Source organism: Rutidosis leptorrhynchoides, chromosome 4 (genome assembly GCF_046630445.1).
Source record: "Rutidosis leptorrhynchoides isolate AG116_Rl617_1_P2 chromosome 4, CSIRO_AGI_Rlap_v1, whole genome shotgun sequence".
In the NCBI taxonomy this organism is placed as follows: domain Eukaryota; kingdom Viridiplantae; phylum Streptophyta; class Magnoliopsida; order Asterales; family Asteraceae; genus Rutidosis; species Rutidosis leptorrhynchoides.
Genome location: NC_092336.1, coordinates 296,349,138 through 296,373,566, shown reverse-complemented (window position 1 = coordinate 296,373,566; position 24,429 = coordinate 296,349,138).

The following is a 24,429-nucleotide window of genomic DNA, read 5'->3' as shown; positions in this document are numbered from 1 at the left end:
TAACCCAATGTTTATAATATCAAATGAGATTTTAAATTATTATATTATCATGATAATATGATGTATGAATATCTCTTAATATGAATCATATACATTAAATGTTGTTACAACGATAATCGTTACATATATGTCTCGTTTCAAAATCATTAAGTTAGTAGTCTTTCTTTTACATATGTAGTTCATTGTTAATATACTTAATGATATGTTTACTTATCATAATATCATGTTAAATATATATATATATATATATATATATATATATATATATATATATATATATATATATATATATATATATATATATATATATATATATATATATATATATATATATATATATATATATATATATATATATATATATATATATATATATATATATATATATATATATATATATCCATATATATGTCATCATATAGTTTTTACAAGTTTTAACGTTCGTGAATCACCGGTCAATTTGGGTGGTCAATTGTCTATATGAAACCTATTTCAATTAATCAAGTCTTAACTAGTTTGATTGCTTAACATGTTGGAAACACTTAATCATGTAAATAACAATTTCATTTAATATATATATAAACATGGAAAAGTTTGGGTCACTACAAATCCGGAGTCTAAAATTAATGTCTTGATGAGAGGAACTCATCTAGATACTTTATTTTAACTTTTATATCAGTCACAATAGCAGAAACACACGAAAAAGCTGTTGTCCCAATTATATCAAACCGAAAACATACGTTTACGAGTAATTCTATGCATACAAACACCATTACAATAACAAGTAATCATCATACTATTAATATGAAATCAAAATACAAAAATATAATGAAAAATTAAAAGTTCTAGGGTTAGGGTTTATACCCTAATCAAGAAACGAGAAGTATAATCGCGTGGAGAACGGAACGAGGAACGCGTTGGTGTTAATTGATCCTTGATCCAAGCAATATTTTTGGTTGATGATGATGATATGGTGATGTTTGGCTACGGCAAGGGGAAGGGAAAAAGGAGAGAGCACCAAAATAGATTTTAGGTTAAGTAATGTAAATGTGGAATGAAAAAAATAAATGGAATACAATGAAAACAAAAGGGGATACCCCATCCCCATCTATTCGGCCGAATGGGGTGAGTGGGGTGGGCCCTACTAGCCCAATTTTTCTAACTTGCAACTTCCTTGTGGCCCGAACGTCCGATCGAAACCCGAAACGCGAAAACACGCTTACGCGATTAAAAATCCGGAGAGATAACAAACGCGCGACAAAAAATAAATATAAATACTCAATATAAAAATATGATCTTAAAATATCATATTTAAAATAATTAGGATTTAAAAATCCCAAAAATGCGACCGTTGGTTTAAAAACCGAAAAGATTCGCCGGATAGAAATCAGCGACACGTAGAAATGTATAAATTAAAATATGAATACAATTATTCACATAACACATAATAATTAATATATCAATATTAATTTAACAATATAGGCCATAGAAATGATGTAGCACAATTAACAGTTAACGGTCGTTAAATAATTAACGATAAAAGATAACAGAAACAGTAGGGTCGTGACAATATCGAATATAAATGTCACGTACACATTGGTGTCATTGCGAGGTATTGACCTCTATATGTGACATTTTTCAAAATCTGCATACGTTTTTATAATACAAACCATAACCTTTATTATAATCAAAGGTTCAAATAGCATAATAATGATTACCGTTTAGCGATAATCTTAGTTTTACAAACTTTACATTTGATAATAACAATACGATTTCCAACATATTTCACATTACAAATCTTCCGATATGCAATTTTATTTTTGACACAAATATGCATACTCCAAAGCTTGCTTAAATTCGGCATAATGCAGCGGAAGCTTTTAATTATCACCTGAGAATAAACATGCTTAAAACGTCAACATAAAGTTGGTGAGATATAGGTTTAATGCTAGCAACATTATAAATATAGACCACAAGATTTAATATACATAAACGTTTTAATAAAAATATTCTAAGTGGTTGAGCACTTGATAACCATACTTAACATTTAATCAACGTCACATATTCCCTTTATTATGAAATCTTACTACACCGTACCAAGTGTAGTCACCGAAACGAAGTACTGTGCAACCGTTGAATACTGGTCGTCCAGTCCGGTTGGGGTTGTCCGGCCTGATAGATCTATTAATAGGATTCGCGTTTACAATACCGCATGTAAATAGTAGTTACCAAGTTACAGGGAAGTATGCCAGTGGTATAACTCAACGTAGAATATATATTTTTAATCACTTGTGTCCATAACGTAAATCATAAAATGCATGTATTCTCATCCCGAAATATTTAGAGTTTAAAAGTGGGACTATATACTCACTTTTGTCTTGAAGATATTTAACACGACTTGGTCTCCGATAGATATCACGAACCTAACTATATATATAATATATTAACATATTTTCTTTTCAAATAATCGTTACATATATACTTATAATACTTTTAATATCTATTAGTCCGTAGTTAGCAGTCCGATGTTAGTGGTCCACAATTAGTTGCTCAATAAAATAAATAATGACCCCATCGTATTCGTATTGATCAGAATTAATCTCGACCCATGATACCGTGTTTTCAAATGACGTGTTGCATATATAAAGTACCGTGTTGTCAAATGACGTGTTGCGTACAATCATGAGGTCTTATAATTAATCTTCTCGTGTTGTTTACGGGTGATCCTGAAATATGTAAAATCAAATCATAAGTAAATATATATAAAATATCATATTAATTAGCAAAGATATGATTAGTTTAGTTTTACTCCAATTAATTTCGTAGCTAAACTAGCTTCGGATACCCAATTTTGTTTTAGCCGTAGTTTCTTCAATATAACTCCGTTTTTGTTGGTTCAACTTGCCACTTCCTTGAATCGAGTCATTATTTATGAATATGAACTGTAAATACCTTAGTTTTCATTTGAAATCATAGGTTATAGGTCAAACTTTGGTGAATCTTATGAAAGTGATCATTTCCGTTGTAAAAACAACATCTAGATGATCATTTTTACAAAAATACTTACACTTTGAGTTACACCATGAGATTTTTATATATTAGCTTATTCATAAGAAATATCATTTTTTCAGAATATAAACTTCCAATTCAAAGTTTAAGATGGTTTTTAATTATCCAACCCAAAACAGCCTCCGGTTGCACTCCAACGATGTAGATTCAGTTTTAAGGTGTTCTTTGTAAAATCAAGTTGTATCTTGTTAAGTTAGCATATCATTATGATATATTACAGGTCTTGAAGTGTTTTAAAAGTCAAGTTAGAAGGATCTATTTAGTTTGCGAACAAGTTTGAAATCATTCAAACTATGTTCTTGTTGTTATAATTTGTATATTCTTAGTAAGATAGTTATAATTGAACAAGATGATGAACAAAGGTTATACCTCAAGTATGATGAAGAAAGTTACTGAATAAACAAGATATGAACTTGTTCTTGATGACTTGGAAGATTAAGAAGTGAAATCATGAAAGAAACAAAGGTTGTAAGTAAGTTTATATCTTGATTTAAGATAATTAACTTACATGAATTGAATCAAAGTTTAAACATAGTTTTACCTTGATTATGAAGCTAGAAACTTATGAAGACCTTGAAGAACACTTGAAGGTTGAAGATGAGAGAGTTTAGAAGATCATTTATCTTAAAATAAAGTTGATATGGAAGTATATGTATGTATATAAAAAAACGTGTATATGTATGTATATATATAGATTTTAAGTTTTGATTTTTAGCTCATAAGTCTTCCTAATTGATCCCACATGTTGTTGACTAACAATGGCTGCTAAGAGCATATAATTGAGGTCTAATAATTGGTATTTATCAATAGTAAATACATTTAGAAGCTGCGTATAATACGAGTACATATACCCTAGGTATACGTGTAGAAATCTTGAGAAAACGGAATGAGAATTCAAATATAACTATCTTTTGTGAATATACTTATATTGTTTTATGTATTTAAGTCCTTTAAAGTAATTAAATACGTATTTATACGATACTTGTATAAGCATTATAGATTATAGGTATATATGTCAAAGAACGTTACATATAGTTACCGTTTTGAAAACTTAAGTTAGTAGTCTCAAAGTATACTTATAACTCATTTTTATTAGTACACAATGATATGTTAAACCATCCTTAGATCATGTTAAATATGTATAAATACGTATATGTACACAATCGTATAATTATCGTATGTTATATAGTTCGTGATATCATCGGTCAAATTGGACGGTCAAATGTTGTGTAAAACTCTTTTCAAAAACACAAGACTCAACAATTTGGATTACTTATCATGTTGGTAATGTTTAATTTATGTAAATATTAATCTCATATGTATAAAACAGTCAAAAAAATCTGGGTCGTTACAGTACGTACCCGTTAAATAAATTTCATCTCGAAATTTTAAAGTTGTACATATTTTGCGTTCGTGGGAAACAAATGTGAGTGCTTTTGTTTCATCTGATCCTCTCATTCCCAAGTAAACTCGGGACCCCTTCGAGTATTCCAATGAACCTTAACGATTGGTATGTTGCTCTGCTTGAGCTGTTTAACTTCACGATCCATGATTTCGACTTGTTCTTCTATGAATTGTAGTTTCTCGTCGACTTGGATTTCTTTAAGAGGAATGATGAGGTCTTCCTTTGCAAGACACTTCTTAAGGTTTGAAACGTGAAACGTATTATGTACTCCGGCGAGTTGTTGTGGTAACTCGAGTTGATAAGCTACCGGTCCAATGCGTTCGATGATCTTGAACGGGCCTACATACCTTGGGTTCAGTTTACCCCTTTTGCCGAAACGTATTACACCTTTCCAAGGTGACACCTTTAGCATAACCATGTCACCGATCTGAAACTCTAATGGTTTCCTTCGAACATCGGCGTAGCTCTTTTGGCGACTACGGGCTGTTTTCAATCTCTCCTTGATTTGTACTATCTTCTCAGTAGTTTTGTGTATGATTTCGGGACCAGTTAATCGTCGCTCTCCTACTTCATTCCAACAGATAGGGGATCTACACTTCCTTCCATATAGTGCTTCGAATGGTGCAGCTTTAATGCTCGCATGATAACTATTAATATACGAGAATTCCGCTAAGGGTAGATATTTATCCCATCCATTTCCAAAATCGATCACACATGCCCTGAGCATGTCTTCAAGAGTTTGAATTGTTCTTTCACTCTGCCCGTCAGTTTGCGGATAATATGCGGTGCTCATATCCAAACGAGTTCCCAGGGCCTCCTGCAGTGATTGCCAGAACTTTGATGTAAATCTACTATCACGATCGGATATAATGGAAATAGGTATTCCATGCCTTGAAACAATCTCCTTTATGTATAATCATAATAGTTTCTCCATTCTATCCATTTCCTTTATAGGCAAGAAATGTGCAGATTTGGTGAGACGATCAACTATTACCCAAATGGTGTCATAACCCCATGCAGTCTTGGGTAACTTCGTGATAAAATCCATGGTAATACCGTCCCACTTCCATTCTGGGATCTCTGGTTGTTGAAGTAACCCTGACGGCTTTTGGTGTTCTGCTTTGACTTTGGAACAAGTTAAACATTCCCCGACATATGTTGCAATGTCTGTCTTTAAATTAGGCCACCAATAATGCGTCTTAAGATCTTGATACATCTTTCCAACTCCAGGATGTATCGAGTATCTTGTCTTATGTGCCTCGTTCAATATCAACTTCCTTAATCCACCCAACTTTGGTACCCAAATACGTTTTGCAAAATATCGAATTCCGTCTTCCCGTATAACGAGTTGCTTCTCATACTTCTTCATTATTTCATTTCCTATGTTTTCCTTAGTAAGAGCTTCTCGTTGAGCCTCTTTGATTTATGAGTTGAGATTCATGCAAATTTTTATGTTCATCGCTCGTACTCGAATTGGCTCTCGTTCCTTTCTGCTTAGAGCGTCAGCCACTACATTCGCTTTCCCGGGATGATAGCGAATCTTACAATCATAGTCGTTTATCAGTTCGACCCACCTACATTGCCTCATGTTAAGCTATTTTTGATCGAAAATATGTTGAAGGCTTTTATGATCGGTAAACACAGTGCATTTAACCCCATATAAGTAGTGTCACCATATATTCAATGCAAACACTACTGCTCCCAGTTCTAGATCATGCGTCGTATAATTTCGCTCATGAATCTTCAATTGTCGGGATGCGTACGCAATAACTTTCTTTCGTTGCATAAGGACGCAACCAAAACCTTGTCGCGAAGCGTCACAATATATCTCAAAATCATCGTTCCCTTCAGGTAACGATAAAATAGGCGCTGTAGTCAACTTCTTCTTCAGTAATTGAAATGTACTCTCCTGCTCAGAAGTCCATTCATACTTCTTCCCTTTTTGCGTTAACGCTGTTAATGGTTTAGCTATTCGGGAAAAATCTTGAATAAACCTTCTATAATAATCGGCTAAACCCAAAAATTGACGTATTTGTGTTGGTGTCTTAGGAGTCTCCCATTTTTCAATGGCCTCAATTTTAGCTGGATCAACCTGAATTTCTTTGCTACTAACAACGTGACCAAGAAATTGCACTTCTTTCAACCAAAATGCACACTTAGAAAATTGGCATATAACTGTTCTTTTCTTAACAATTCTAATACCAACCTTAAATGTTGCTCATGCTCTTGCTCATTTTTGGAATAGATGAGAATATCTTAAATGAAAATGATAACAAACTTATCTAGATACAGACTACAAACTCGATTCATGAGGTCCATGAATACAGCTGGCGCATTCGTCAATCCAAACGGCATGACCAAAAATTCGTAATGACTGTAGCGTGTCCGGAAAGCAGTTTTCAGAATATCTTCTTCTTTGACGCGTAGTTGATGATAGCCCAATCTTAGGTCGATTTTCGAATAAACACATGATCCTTGCAGTTGATCAAGTCGTCAATTCTCGGTAGTGGATACCGATTCTTGATAGTTAACTTATTTAATTCACGGTAATCTATACACATTCGGAAGGATCCATCTTTCTTCTTGACAAATAAAATCGGAGCTCCCCACGGTGAAGTGCTCGGTCGAATGAAACCACGGTCCAGTAATTCTTGTAACTGGCTTTGTAACTCTTTCATCTCAGATAGTGCAAGTCTGTATGGAGCACGAGCCACTGGTGCAGCTCCTGGTACTAGATCTATTTGAAATTCTACATATCTAAATGGAGGTAATCCTGGCAACTCTTCCGGAAAGACTTCAGGAAAATCTTTTGCTACAGGCACGTCGTTGATGCTCTTCTCTTTTTCCTTCGTTTCAACTTTATTAACATGTGCTAAGATAGCATAGCACCCTTTTTTCAAGCACTTTTGGGCTTTCAAACAGCTAATGAGTTTTAGCTTTGAGTTACTCTTCTCTCCATAAATCATTACTGGCGTTTTATCCTTACGAGGAATGCAAATTGCCTTCTTGGCACACACAACTTCAGCTCCTATTTTGGACATCCAGTCCATGCCGACTATTACATCAAAACTTCCTAATTCTACGGGTATTAAATCAATTTTAAACGTTTCTCCGGCTAAATTTATTTTACAATCACGGCAAATTTTATCGGCTTTAATTAGTTTACCATTAGCTAACTCAATCATGTACTTAGCATCTAGAGGTAATGATGAACAATTCAATTTAGCGTAAAAGTCTCTACACATATAACTTCTAGCCCCACCATTATCAAATATAATAGATGCTGATAAGTTATTAATGATAAACGTACCCGTAACAAGCTCCGGGTCTTCACACGCCTCTCTAGCATTAATAATAAATGCTCTTCCACGTGCAGATCCATTATTCTTCTCTGGATTAGGGCACTGGCTCTTATAATGACCCTGTTTCCCACACCCATAATAAGTAACAGTGGCCAAAGCAGTTCTATTTGCATTGGTGGCAGGAGTCTTGGTGCCATTTGTATTTGTAATGGGAACCCTACAATCTTCAGTAAGATGACCCCTTCGGTTACAATTGTTGCACACCACATTACAATAACCAGAGTGATATTTGTGGCATCTGTTACATAAAGGATTTCGTCCCTTGTAACCTGAGCTTGAACCACTACCCGCACCTTACGTGATTTCTTGTTTCTTGTTGGATTGTTGATGATTACCTTCCCACTTTCTTTTGTTTTCTGATGTCTTGACATCGGTGTTCTTATCCAGAATAATCTGGTCCATCAATTTGTTTGCCATAGTGATGGCTTCATGAATAGTCTTGGGTTTCGATGCTGTAACATTTGCCTTGACATTTTTAGGAAAACCATCTTTGTACAGTTATATCTTCCGTTCTTCTGTTGGTACCAATTCGGGACATAGCAAAGCTAATTCCATGAATCGCTGATTGTAGTTGGTGAGTTCAGTACCAACAACTTTCAGGCTTCATAGTTCAGCTTCCAACTTCCTAACCTCGTTCCTTGGACAATACTCGTTGATTAGCATTGTTTTGAATTCTTCCCATGGAGTATCATAAGCTACATCTCCTCCTACGGCCTTCACATAGTTTTTCCACCACGTGAGTGCACTATCTTGTAAGGTACACGATGCATACTTGGTCATGTCTTTCTCAATACAACCACTGATTTTAAATACAGACTCAATCTTTTTGATCCACCAGGTTAAACCGACCGGTCCTTCTGTTCCAATAAATGATGAGGGCTTGCAACCTTGAAAAGTTTTGTAGGTGCATTCCACACGAGGATTTGGGTTAACTGCAGTGCTTCTTGCAGCCTCGACCCATAACATTCTGTCGTTCACTCGCTGATTGATGAGTTCCTCGATTTCTTGTTCCGTCATTTGGTTCAATCGGGCCATATTCTTCAATAAGAATGAAAAAAATAATTATTCACATAGAATATTATAGATGTAGTGTGTATTTACAGTACATCGTAGCTTATTAATAATATGAACCAGTTATTATTATAAAAGTCTTTTCTTCTTATTAGCATTTTATAATTATATCTAGGGTAGTACCTACCCATTAAAGTTCATAATTAATAGCTTAGTACGAAAATCAATTACTACCACCCAAATAATACTCAACCATGGAAAATTATTGCATTTCACACTTCACTATTTTACATATGCTTATTTTACATCAAACATCAAGCAAACCACACTGGTAATATTATACAAAACGTTATATGATCCCATGGTATAAAATAACAGCGCATCATATAACCCAAAACGTTTGTTTTAAAAAAAAATGCTTAACGCTTATCCTGGTTGTCTCCCTGCGTTTTAGCTGAGGTACCGAAGAACTGGATGTCGGGATAGAACTAATAGGAATAGTGGGAATAGGGGTGGTAGTGTCTGGTGGAGTTGGTTCCACAACATCCTCACTAAACTCGGGATTTGGATTTTCCAATTCAGTAGCCTTTCGTTTCTTTCCTCGTTCGAACGTGTCTTTTGTAATTTCCTGTATTTCTTCCTCCTCAGGATCACTTTCTGGTTCCTCTTCAATTGATTCATCCGGAAATTGTGATTCTTTCCCAAAGGTGTCGTTTTCATCATCGGATAGATTAATGACTGGAACACTATCTGAAGATTCTGGTTCGAAGTCGCTGAATGTGATAACAAGTTCTAAGCCAGACATCTATCACACAACAACTAGCACGTTAGTACTACATAATATTTACATATTAATTTTTAACCAACAAGGATAAGCAATAGTTTTCGAATTCAGACACGGTCAAAGTTCAGACTCACTAATGCATCCTAACAAACTCGATAAGACACACTAATGCAAATTTTCTGGTTCTCTAAGACCAACGCTCTAATACCACCTGAAGCGTCCCGTTCATATCGAATATAAACATCACGTACTCATTAGTGTCATTGCGAGATATTGACCTCTATATGTGACATTTTTCAAAATCTGCATACGTTTTTATAATACAAACCATAACCTTTATTATAATCAAAGGTTCAAACAGCATAATAATGATTACCGTTTAGCGATAATCTTAGTTTTACAAACTTTACATTTGATAATAACAATACGATTTCCAATATATTTCACATTACAAATCTTCCGATATGCAGTTTTATTTTTGACACAAATATGCATACTCCAAATCCTGCTTAAATTCGGCATAATGCAGCGGAAGCTTTTAATTATCACCTGAGAATAAACATGCTTAAAACGTCAACATAAAGTTGGTGAGATATAGGTTTAATTCTAGCAGCGTTATAAATATAGACCACAAGATTTAATATACATAAACGTTTTAATAAAAATATTCTAAGTGGTTGAGCACTTGATAACCATACTTAACATTTAATCAACGTCGCATATTCCCATTATTATTAAATCTCACTACACCGTACCAAGTGTAGTCACCGAAATGAAGTACTGTGCAACCGATTAATACTGGTCGTCCAGTCCGGTTGGGGTTGTCAGGCCCGATAGATCTATCAACAGGATTCGTGTTTACAATACCGCATGTAAATAGTAGTTACCAAGTTACAGGGAAGTATGCCAGTGGTACAACTCAATGTAGAATATATATTTTTAATCACTTGTGTCCATAATGTAAATCATAAAATGCATGTATTCTCATCCCGAAATATTTAGAGTTTAAAAGTGGGACTATATACTCACTTTTGTCTTGAAGATATTTAACAAGACTTGGTCTCTGATAGATATCACGAACCTAACCATATATATAATATATTAACATATTTCTTTTCAAATAATCGTTACATATATACCTATAATACTTTTAATATCTATTAGTCCATAGTTAGCAGTCCGATGTTAGTGGTCCACAATTAGTTGCTCAATAAAATAAATAAATGACGTGTTGCGAATTAATCAGAATTAATCTCGACCCATGGTACCATGTTGTCAAATGACGTGTTGCGTACATAAAGTACCGTGTTGTCAAATGACGTGTTGCGTACAATCATGAGGTCTTATAATTAATCTTCTCGTGTTGTTTACGGGTGGTCCTGAAATATGTAAAATCAAATCATAAGTAAATATATATAAAATATCATATTAATTAGCAAAGATATGATTAGTTTAGTTTTACTCCAATTAATTTCGTAGCTAAACTAGCTTCGGATACCCAATTTTGTTTTAGCCGTAGTTTCTTTAATATAACTCCGTTTTTGTTGGTTCAACTTGCCACTTCCTTGGATCGAGTCATTATTTATGAATATGAACTATAAATACCTTAGTTTGCATTCAAAATCACAGGTTATAGGTTAAACTTTGGTGAATCTTATGAAAGTGATCATTTCCGTTGTAAAAACAACATCTTGATGATCATTTTTACAAAAATACTTACACTTTGAGTTACACCATGAGATTTTTATATATTAACATATTCATAAGTAATATCATTTTTCCAGAATATAAACTTCCAATTCAAAGTTTAAGATGGTTTTTAATTATCCAACCCAAAACAGCGATGTAGATTCAGTTTTAAGGTGTTCTTTGTAAAATCAAGTTGTATATTGTTAAGTTAGCATATCATTATGATATATAACAGGCCTTGAAGTGTTTTAAAAGTCAAGTTAGAAGGATCTATTTAGTTTTCAAACAATTTTGAAATCATTCAAACTATGTTCTTGTTGTTATAATTTGTATATTCTTAGTAAGATAGTTATAATTGAACAAGATGATGAACAAAGGTTATACCTCAAGTATGATGAAGAAAGTTACTGAATAAACAAGATATGAACTTGTTCTTGATGACTTGGAAGATTAAGAAGTGAAATCATGAAAGAAACAAAGGTTGTAAGTAAGTTTATATCTTGATTTAAGATAATTAACTTACATGAATTGAATCAAAGTTTAAACATAGTTTTACCTTGATTATGAAGCTAGAAACTTATGAAGACCTTGAAGAACACTTGAAGGTTGAAGATGAGAGAGTTTAGAAGATTATTTATCTTAAAATAAAGTTGATATGGAAGTATATGTATGTATATAAAAAAACGTGTATATGTATGTATATATAGATTTTAAGTTTTGATTTTTAGCTCATAAGTCTTCCTAATTGATCCCACATGTTGTTGACTAACAATGGTTGCTAAGAGCAGATAATTTAGGTCTAATAATTGGTATTTATTAATAGTAAATACATCTAGAAGCTGCGTATAATACGAGTACATATACCCGAGGTATACGTGTAGAAATCATGAGAAAACGGAACGAGAATTCAAATATAACTATCTTTTGTGAATATACTTATATTGTTTTATGTATTTAAGTCCTTTAAAGTAATTAAATATGTATTTATACGATACTTGTATAAGCATTATAGATTATAGGTATATATGTCAAAGAACGTTACGTATAGTTACCGTTTTGAAACCATAAGTTAGTAGTCTCAAAGTATACTTATAACTCATTGTTATTAGTACACAATGATATGTTAAACCATCCTTATATCATGTTAAATATGTATAAATACGTATATGTACACAATCGTATAATTATCGTATGTTATATAGTTTGTGATATCATCGGCAAATTGGACGGTCAAACGTTGTGTAAAACTCTTTTTAAAAACACAAGACTCAATAATTTCGATTGCTTATCATGTTGGTAATGTTTAATTTATGTAAATATTAATATCATATGTATAAAACGGTCGGAAAAATCCGGGTCGTTATACGCCAAGACCAATCTACAATCAAAACCAGAATTATAACCGAAATGTTCCATACAACAATCAACAAGGTCCTAGCAATCAACAAGTATCCAACAATACTTACAATCAGCAAAGACCTATTTTTCAAAACAAACCACCACAAACCGATGATAAAAAGCCAAATTTAGAAGATATGATGTCGAAGCTAGTTGAATCTCAAACTCAATTTTTCACATCTCAGAAACAAACCAATGAACAAAATGCTCAAGCATTTAGAAATCAACAAGCTTCTATTCAAAATTTGGAATAAGAAGTAAGCAACCTAGCATGGTTGATAGGTGAAAGAAAACCGGGAAGTTTACCTAGTGATACAAATGCTAACCCCCGGAATGAAACAGCTAAAGCCATTACCACAAGAAGTGTTATTACACTTAAACCACCTGAAATGCCTGTAATTTCTGATGACTCTATTCCTACTCCACAAGAACCACAATCTGAACAAGATAAGGAAAAAGAACCGGTAGTTAAAAAGGTTAATGAAGATAACACTGTTAATGCAAAACCTTATGTTAAACCATACCAACCACCGCTTCCTTACCCGGGTAAAATGAGAAAAGAGAGACTTGAAGCCGAGCAATCCAAATTCTTGAATATGTTTAAACAAATAAATGTAAATCTTCCTTTCATTGATGTGATTTCAGGAATGCCTAGATATGCTAAATTCTTGAAAGATCTAATCACAAATAGAAAGAAAATGGAAGAACTCTCGGCTGTTACTATGAATGCTAATTGTTCTGCAGTGCTGTTGAATAAGATACCAGAAAAATTATCAGATACAGGAAGTTTCACGATTCCATGTTTTCTGGGTAGTCTTAGTTCAATAGAAGCATTGGCAGATTTAGGTGCTAGTATAAATTTAATGCCATATTCATTATACACTAAACTAGACCTCGGAGAATTGAAACCAAGAAGAATAAGTATACAACTAGCCGATCGATCAGTAAAATATCCTAGAGGGATAATGGAGAACATGCTAGTTAAAGTTGGTACTTTGGTATTTCCAGTAGATTTTGTTATTCTAGACATGGAAGAAGATTCCCGAGTTCCTCTCATATTAGGAAGACCATTCTTAAACACGGCTAAAGCAATAATAGACGTGTTCGGTAAGAAATTGACCTTAAGTATAGAGGACGAGAGTGTTACCTTTTCTGTTGATAGAGCAATGCAACAACCACAATCTGCAGATGATACATGTTATTATATTCAAACTATAGATTCACATGCAGAATTGTTAGAAGAATTTTCAGAATTATAAGGAACAGGAGAATGTTCTTTAGGAGAAGGAACTGAACCAATTGATGAAGCTGAAATGTTAGCTACACTAACGGCTAATGGATATGAACCAACAACAGAAGAAATTCAAATGATAAAAGAAGAAGCCAGATATCGATAAAAATCATCGATAGAAGAACCACCGACATTAGAGTTAAAACCACTTCCAAACCATTTGGAATATGCTTATTTACATGGTGAATCTGAATTACCCGTAATAATATCGTCTTCTCTTACAAAAAATGAAAAATCTCAACTCATTTCTGTACTAAAAGCTCATAAACCAGCTATTGCATGAAAGATTCATGATATTAAAGGCATAAGTCCTTCGTATTGGACACATAAAATCCTTATGGAAGAAGGTCATAAAAGGTATGTGCAACGCCAACGAAGACTAAATTACTAATATGCAAGATGTTGTTAAGAAAGAAATTATTAAATTGCTAGATGCAGGTTTAATTTATCCAATCTCTGATAGTCCATGGGTAAGCCCAGTTCAATGCGTACCTAAGAAGGGTGGCATGACTGTCATCACAAATGAAAAAACTGAGCTTATTCCTACTATGTAACAACCCTGATTTTTCCGTTACTTTCGTTAACCTTCCGTTAGTATATTTAACGGCGATTATTTAACTTTTATGTGTTTACGTGTATTAAATACGTACTTGACCTTTGGAGGGTTTCAATAATTGATATGGGTTGATATTAATTCAAATAAATATTTCGGATAATGAAATACGATAAAAACGATACGATTTTGATAATAGCTTTTTGAGCAGCGAAACGCTCGGGTATAATTAATTTAATTAATTATTAACTTTTTAAAATATTTAATTTATTGAGTTTTTAATAAATTAAGCGACTGGTTGCGTTTAACGATCAGATTAGCATTCTGGGCCTTCGGTACGACTAAACGACACTTAAAACGGACCACGAATACACGGAATTGCAAAACGAGAACCCGGAAACCCATGGTGGGCCCCATTTGGCCGACCCCTCCCCCTCACCCCCTTATGTTTCAATTTTTGTAAGTTTAGGGACTTATGTGATAATTTGTGAAACTAGGGTTAGTATAAATTAGAGTGTTAACCTAAAATTAGATAAAACCCTCACAAGAAAAAGGCACCAGTCGATCCCTCTCCTCTCCCTGCTGGCCGTCACCTATCACACACATCCGCACACTCAATTTATTTTTGATCAATCTTGCTTCATCAAAGTCTCAATTCGTGTCATCCTCTACGCGCGTGTGTCGTTAATTTTGTGATCAAAGGTATAATTGCATGAACCCTAATTCTTAAAAATATGATTTTTATAAAGTTTCAAATTTATGTTGTCAATTGCTCAAGTCCATACGCGTACGTGTTAATTGTAATCGTTATTTTGATTGTTTGATGTGCTAGGGTTTAAAAACGAATTTGTATTTGTTTGATCACAAAAATTAAGTTTTTCAAATGTTAATTATTATATTATAATCAGATTCCTTGCGAAAAACAATTGATTTTAGGCTTTGGATTCGCTTGATTTCGTTTCCGTATGATTAAGTAATGTCGATTTGAATTATCGTTGTGTTTTTGTTGTTTGATCAGAAATCTTGTATTGATAGAAAACGAATTGGCATGTTAGACTTATACCACTGGAAATATAATTTAAAAACACTCAAGTTAGACTAGGATATCATGTCGTTTGCTTATGTATAGCCCGAGATATGCTAGAATTAGTGTAAATGAAGTTTTATACAGTACTTGCATGAAAATAACCTTGTATGATAAAATGTGGTAACTTATGTGATTTAAACTTTGCATATTTGAAAAATAGACAAAAATTACATCATCTTTCATGTAGATATCATAGGCTAATTGTATCTAGATCTTCGGATAATCGTATGCGAATGTGACTAACGAAATGGGAATCGAATCTGTAATTGAACACGGTTTTGTACTTTGTGAATTTTGTATATTGATTGTGAATGTATGCTTCTGGAAAATGAAACTTAACATGATATGTGACTTATTGTTAGTTTATGTCAATCTCTGAAACCTTATGCATTTGGCACAATAGAGCCATACTTTATGTGAATTCTGATTTGAACTGAAAACTGAATGATCAATTTCCACGAATAAACTGTACAAATTGGCTAAACAAAAGTGGCTAGATTTTGGATATGTGTTACTTTGATTTGTCCTTGAAATATGGCCCCTGGTCTTGTATCAATTTCATGTTTCTAACTCCGGTTATAGCCGAAATGAAATCAGTGCGCGGTCAGAAACTGACCTGGCAAACCCCAAATGTATTCCTTCTGATTCCTGACTTTTAATTGTCGTATGAGTCCCTGGCCAGACTTTTTGGAATCAATTTTGAGTCTAATTATGATCCGGAGTTTGTAATATTTACTTGAATTTTGTACTATGAGATATTGTGCTAAGTGTGCTACGGCTCGTAAATTTTTGCATGACGATAAACTGAAATTGTGAAAATGATCATTCATGACCTAAAATGTATTGTATGACTTAGGCTTGACATGTTGACCAATATTTGACACGAACCTACTGATGTTGACTTTAGTTGACTACTTTGACCAAGTTTGACTTTCGGTTTGACTTCGGTTGACTTTGTTTGAATTGCATGATATAGTTGACTTTTACTTTAAATCGCGTCTAGTCGAGCAATAAGACAACGTACACTATGAAACCACACTTATATAAGATACATATATTGACCAACCTACATACGTATACTTAGGTTACATTACTCGGGTCTAAACCGTACAAGTCATTTGTCTTTCATTCCGAGCTTATTCAAAGGTGAGTCTACAGTCCCGCTTTTTACATGTTTTCAGGGATGAGAATAGACGCTGTTATATTTACATTTCCAAATGCTTTATATTGACATGAGTACTACACATATGCATATTGAGTTTGTTTAAAAAGCCTCTAGCTTTAATACTTTTAATACCATTTGGTAGGCAAAATTTAGATGGACAGATCCGTTAGGTTGACAACCTCACCCACTATAAAAGCAGTGGTGCATTTACTTTGAACATTTAATACATCTGAACAATGTATAACATTTTACGAGGTAAGGTCAGGTGTAGTGGCTTCTATACTCGGGTTAATGCTAGTATTCAGGTGCTCGGTTTATGCTTGCGATAGAATCTTGTGGTCAATGAAATTAAACTATTTTTCTAATAACTGTTTTTCAGACATTGTTACATTACTTTAAACCTGTAGATTCACCAACATTATTTGTTGACCTGTTTTTGCGTGTTGTTATTCTCAGGTCCTTAAGAGGTATGCTTCCGCTGTGTTTGCTACATGTCTGGCCGTGGAGTCAGCATTTGATTTTAAAGAACATTATTTACTTTCGCATTTAAAACTTTTATAACTGTTTAAATACTGTTGGCTTGTGGTTACGATCACAACAGTGTTTCTATTTTGGGATCTCTGACTTTTGTTTTTGAAAGTTATAAATTTAAATAAAATTAAATGCGATTACTTTAAACGTCTCATATAGAGGGAGTAAATGTTAACTGTGGGACCGGAATTAACACGCTGTCAGATGGTATTTTGGTGGGGTATTATAGTTGGTATCAGAGCTAACGGTTCGTAGGGAAACTAGGACTTGCATTAGTGTGTCTGATTTGGTCATTAGGACGCCTTGATGAGTCTAGACTACGACCGGGACTTAGCCATTACATGAGTACTTTGTGACTAACGTTATTTACTTGACTAATCTGTTTTGTTTGTGTTCTTGTACTATGAGTTAGATGTCACAGGATTCAGGAAGCAGTGACAGCGACTCCAGTGTGGCTGAGGTGAATGCTCCAGCCACAGAACCAGTACCTGCTCCGCATCGGATACCTAACCATCCCGTGAACCTTTATGCATTGGATTTGGTTCATACTAACCGTAACGGGGATATTGTTGATCGTGTTAACGCCTTGAGCGATATTGCTAGGACATATCCGCACCCCGATGATCTAGAGAGGATGGAGGAAAGAGTCACAGGTATAAATACTTAACTGCCAGGGTTGCTGCGTTAGAGGCGGAACGTAATAGGCCGAGGAATGATGGACCTGCCTTCTGTACCCGACAGAAGAGGAAGTGAAGGGTCGTTGACCATGAGCTTCTTTTCCTTTTTCATCTGCCATACCTTCTTTAATTGATTATATAAGACTTACCGGGTGTTATAAACCGGGCTATTAGCACATTATGTTTATTGTTTGGTTTACTACTTTGGAATTTGGTTTATCACTCTTGGATTATACTTATATTAATGGTGGATTATGCTATTGGTAACTATTATCTTTTATTGAATGCGGTAATATTTTGTATTTAGTAACTTGTATGATCATAATACTTGTGTTATGTTATACTACTACTATTGCCATTAATGTTACTACTTAGTGTTACTATCACCACTATCACTACATAACACTAGTACCACTACTACTACAACTAGTGTTACTACTAACACTACTAACACTACTATCACTATATACACTACTTCTCACTACTAGCGAATCTTTTCGTACTATTAATTACTAGTCTTCAACACTCGTTGCTAGTATATTTTTAGTAACTCCATTTTTCATTTATCTTACCTCGATGTATCGTTGTGTAGAAGGAGACCATGTTTACTACGTAAATGCTTGAGGCTCACTTGGAAGAACTCGTTAACCAGCGTGTGATGGAAACTCTTATAGCTGCAGGTTTTGATTGCACGATTGAGAAATACTGTCCTCGACGAGAGCGGATAAGATGGGAAAATGAACTTCTGAACCTAAGGGTCATTGGAAACGACATTTCTAGTTACACTACCCGATTTCGGGAACTATCATTGCTTTGCCCATATTTGGTCTCATCAACAGAAAGAGCAATCGAGAGGTACATGTTGGGATTGCCGATGGAAGTGTTTGGTTTTGTCCTTTCCCATCAACCAAAGACAATACTCGGAGTCATCAACATGGCGATAAACAGGATGAAGCAAGTTAGCCGATCGGAAGGAAAAGAGGTGCCTGTTACAGGGAATGAAGTTAATGGAAAAAGAAAACGAAGTGAGAACATTGTTGGGAGTCTCGCACAGAATCGAGGTGGGAAGCAAGAGATGCCCCGTAACTTTGAGAAGGGATCTTCGTCCAACACGAATTACAAGGGAAAGCTACCATTGTGTGGAAGATGCGGAAAGCACCATCGTGGGGAATGCAAAGTGCTGGATTGCACCAAGTGTAAGAAGTTTGGTCATTTGTCAAAAGATTGCAAGGTTAATCTCAACCTCAACACCAACAACAACAACACTGCAAGCAACGCGAACAATGCTAATGGTGGTAAGAACTGTTATGGTTGTGGACAGCCGGGTCATTTCAAGAAGGACTGTCCTAAGAACAATAATGGGAATGCTCGAGGAAGGCGTTCAACATCAATTTTGCTGAAGCTCGTGATGATCTAAAGCTAGTCACGGGTACGTTTTCACTTGATGATCAACTTGTTTATGTTTTGTTTGATACTGGCGCTGATAGAAGTTTTATATCAAAGGATATTTGTCACAATGTTAAGAAACCTGTTTCTCCCCTAGATAACGTGGATTCCATAGAACTAGGGAATGGTAACTTGATGAGAGCTGATAAGATTTATCGTGATTGTACTTTGATGTTAGAAAGTAAGCCTTTTAGCATTAATGTGATACCTATTAAACTGGGAAGTTTTGACCTTGTGGTTGGAATGGACTGGTTAGCTGATAACAAAGCTGAGGTGGTCTGTGACCTAAAGGCTATTCGTATTCCTATTGTTGATGGTGAACCTATGATGGTTTATGGTGAGAAGAATGGCTCACAATTACATCTCATTAATTGCTTGAAAATCCAGAAGTATGTGAGAAAGGGATGTATCGTGTTCTTGGCTCATGTAAGCTAAATTGTACCAGAAGAAAGGAGACCCAAAGACGTTCCTATAGTTAAGGAATTTCTTGAAGTTTTTCCGGAGGAATTACCTGGTCTCCCACCGCATCGAGAAATTGAGTTTCAGATAGACTTAGTGCCAGGTGCGGCACCAGTGGCTCGCGCACTGTACAGACTTGCACCCCCAGAACTTCAAGAGTTGTCTAGTCAATTGCAAGAGTTGTTAGACAAGGGATTTATTAGACCGAGTTCTTTGCCTTGGGGAGCTCCGGTCCTGTTTGTTAAGAAGACGGATGGGTCGATGAGGTTGTGTATCGACTACAGAGAATTGAACAAGCTGAAAATCAAGAATCGGTATCCGCTACTGAGGATTAATGACTTATTTGATCAGTTGCAGGGATCCAGCTGCTATTCGAAGATTGATTTGAGATCCGGGTATCATCAATTGAGAGTCAAAGAAGCTAATGTCCCGAAGACAGCGTTTAGAACACGTTATGGACATTATGAGTTTACAGTAATGTCGTTTGGTTTGACGAACGCACCATCAGTGTTCATGGACCTCATGAACCGTGTGTGTAAGCAATACCTAGATAAATTCGTCATTGTGTTCATTGATGATATATTGGTGTACTCCAAGAATAGAGAAGAGCACGAGCAGCATCTACGTTCGATATTGACTATGCTTAGAGAAGAGCAGTTGTATGCAAAGTTCTCTAAGTGTGACTTTTGGTTACCAGAAGTACAATTTCTTGGCCATGTTGTAGGGGCCAATGGAATACAGGTCGATCTAGCAAAGATTGAGTTGGTTAAGAATTGGGAAACTCCAAAGACGCCAACGTAGATTAGGCAATTTTTAGGTCTAGCTGGTTACTACCGGAGATTCATTGAAGGAATCTCTAAGATCGCCCGAACATTAACCGCATTGACTCATAAGGGCAAGAAGTTTGAGTGGTCAGAACCGCAAGAGACTGCATTTCAGTTGTTGAAGGAGAAGTTAATAACTGCACCAGTATTGTCTCTACCCGAGGGAAGTGAAGATTTTGTTGTTTATTGTGATGCCTCACGTCAAGGAATGGGTTGCGTACTTATGCAACGAAACAAAGTTATTGCTTATGGATCGCGTCAGTTAAAGATTCACGAGCAGAGCTACACTACGCACGACCTTGAGTTAGGAGCTGTTGTCTTTGCACTTCAAATGTGGAGACACTACCTGTTTGGAACCAAGTTCACTATCTTTACTGACCATAAGAGTTTACAGAACATATTCGATCAGAAGCAACTCAACATGAGACAACGACGTTGGATGGAACTACTTAATGATTATAACTGCGAACTTCAATACCATCCGGGCAAGGCGAATGTTGTGGCAGATGCCTTGAGCAGAAAGGAGCGAGAGAAACCTCTTAGGGTTAAAGCGCTTAACATAGTTGTCCGTACGAATCTCACATCACAAATTCGTGAAGCACAACAAGAAGCCATGAAACAGGAGAATGTTGATGTTGAATTTCTCAAAGGGATGGATAAGAAGTTTGACATCAAGGAGGACGGAACATGGTACTTTGCTAATCGAATTTGGGTACCAAAGTTTGGTGGATTGAGAGAACTAGTGTTGGAGGAAACACACAAGTCGAGATACTCAATTCATCCGGGATCAGATAAAATGTACCAAGATTTGAAGGCATTTTATTGGTGGCTGAACTTGAAAGCTGACATTGCCACTTATGTCGGGAAGTGCTTGACTTGCGCTAAAGTCAAGGCTGAGCATCAGAAGCCATCAGAATTACTGATTCAACCAGAGATTCCCCAGTGGAAGTGGGGAGGAATTTCCATGGACTTCATTACGAAACTGCCGAGAACGGCAGGAGGTCACGATACTATTTGGGTTATCGTGGATCGTCTCACTAAGTCCGCACACTTCTTACCGATAAGGGAAACTGATAAGATGGAGAAGTTGTCTTAGATCTACATTAAGGAAGTCGTCTCTAGGCATGGAGTGCCTATATCTATTATATCCGACAGCGACAGCAGATTTACTTCCAGGTTTTGGCAATCATTACAGAAAGCAATGGGGACTCGTTTAGATATGAGTACAACATATCACCCCCAGACGGATGGCCAGAGCGAACGAACTATTCAGACTTTTGAGGACATGTTGAGAGCGTGTGTCATTGATTTTGGAAATGGATGGGATAAGTATTTACCACTAGCTGAGTTCTCATACAATAACAGCTACCATGCGAGTATTAAAGCTGCACCATTTGAAGCATTGTATGGAAGGAAGTGTAGATCTCTCGTTTGTTGGAGCGAGTTGGGAGATAGTCAGTTGACAGGTCCTGAGATTATTCAGGAGACAACTGAGAAAGTTCTATAGATTCAGGAACGATTGAGAACGGCTCGAAGTCGACAAAAGAGTTATGTCGATGTTAGACGGGAGGACATAGAGTTCCAAGTTGGAGACAAAGTTATGCTTAAAGTATCACCTTGGAAGGGTGTTGTACGATTTGGGAAATGAGGTAAACTGAGTCCTCGCTATGTTGGACCGTTTGAGATAATTCAAAGAGTTGGACCAGTAGCTTACAGATTGGAACTACCACAAACACTCAGCGGTATTCATGACGTTTTCCATGTATCCAATCTAAAGAAGTGTTTAGCCGATGATAATTTGATTATTCCTCTAGAGGAACTACATATCGATGACAAACTTCATTTCATTGAGGAACCTGTTGAAATCTTGGGCCGTGAGGTCAAACAGTTGAAGGAAAGCAAAATTCCTATCGTTAAAGTTCGGTGGAACGCGAGAAGAGGACCAGAGTTCACGTGGGAGCGTGAAGACCAGATGAGGCTGAAGTATCCGCAATTGTTTCCCTAGGAAACCACTTCAGCGGACGATCACTAAAATTTCAGGACGAAATTTTCAATAACAGGTGGCTAATGTAACAACCCTGATTTTTCCGTTACTTTCGTTAACCTTCCGTTAGTTTATTTAACGGCGATTATTTAACTTTTAAGTGTTTACGTGTATTAAATGCGTACTTGAACTTTGGAGGGTTTCAATAATTGATATGGGTTGATATTAATTCAAATAAATATTTCGGATAATGAAATACGATAAAAACTATACGATTTTGATAATAGCTTTTTGAGCAGCGAAACGCTCGGGTTTATTTTAATAATTAATTTAATTAATTATTAACTTTTTAAAATATTTAATTTATTGGGTTTTTAATAAATTAAGCGATTGGTTGCGTTTAATGATCGGATTAGCGTTCCGGGCCTTTTCGGTACGACTAAACGACACTTAAAACGGACCACGAATACACGGAATTGCAAAACGAGAACCCGGAAACCCATGGTGGGCCCCATTCGGCCGACCCCTCCCCCTCACCCCCTTATGTTTCAATTTTTGTAAGTTTAGGGGCTTATGTGCTAATTTTTGAAACTAGGGTTAGTATAAATTAGAGTGTTAACCTAAAATTAGATAAAACCCTCACAAGAAAAGGCACCAGTCGATCCCTCTCCTCTCCCTGCTGGCCGTCGCCTATCACATGTAGTGACCCGAACTTTTCCATGTTTATATATATTAATTGAGATTGATATTTACATGATTAAATGTTTCCAACATGTTAAACAATCAAACTTGTTAAGACTTGATTAATTGAAATATGTTTCATATAGACAATTGACCACCCAAGTTGACCGGCGATTCACGAACGTTAAAACTTGTAAAAACGACATGACGATATATATATGGATATACATATGGTTAACATGAGATTATGATAAGTAATTATCTCCATAAGTATATTAACAATGAGTTATATACATATAAACAAGACTACTAACTTAAGGATTTCGAAACGCGACATATATGTAACAATTATCGTTGTAACGACATTTAAATGTATATATATCATATTAAGATATATTAATATATCATAATATCATGATAATATAATAATTTAACATCTCATTAGATATAATAAACAATGGGTTAACAACATTAATTGAGATCGTTAACTTAAAGGTTTCAAAACAACACTTACATGTAACGACTAACGATGACTTAACGACTCAGTTAAAATGTATATACATGTAGTGTATTTAGATGTATTAAAATACTTTTGGAAGACTTCAAGACATATATCAAAACACTCATACTTAACGAAAATGGTTACAGTTACTTTTCCATTCTTTTCTTTCATCAAGAATTCTAGTCGTATTCTTACCCGTATTATACACAGCTTCAAAACGTACTTACTATGAGTATATACCAATAGGAACTAGCATGGGATTCCACTCTTGATTATGTCATGTATGACTAATCAATTTTAACTTCTACCATGAGCTAGTCAACTAACTAGAACTCCTTTTAACCCCACTCACCACTCACCAATTACCACTCATTATTCACTCCATTTCACTTCCAATTCTCTTTCTAATTCTCTCTCAACACACACACACTATTATGAACGTATTTTTCCAGTAGTTAATCATCATCTTCATCAAAAATCACTTCAAGAATCAAGCTATAATCATCATAGG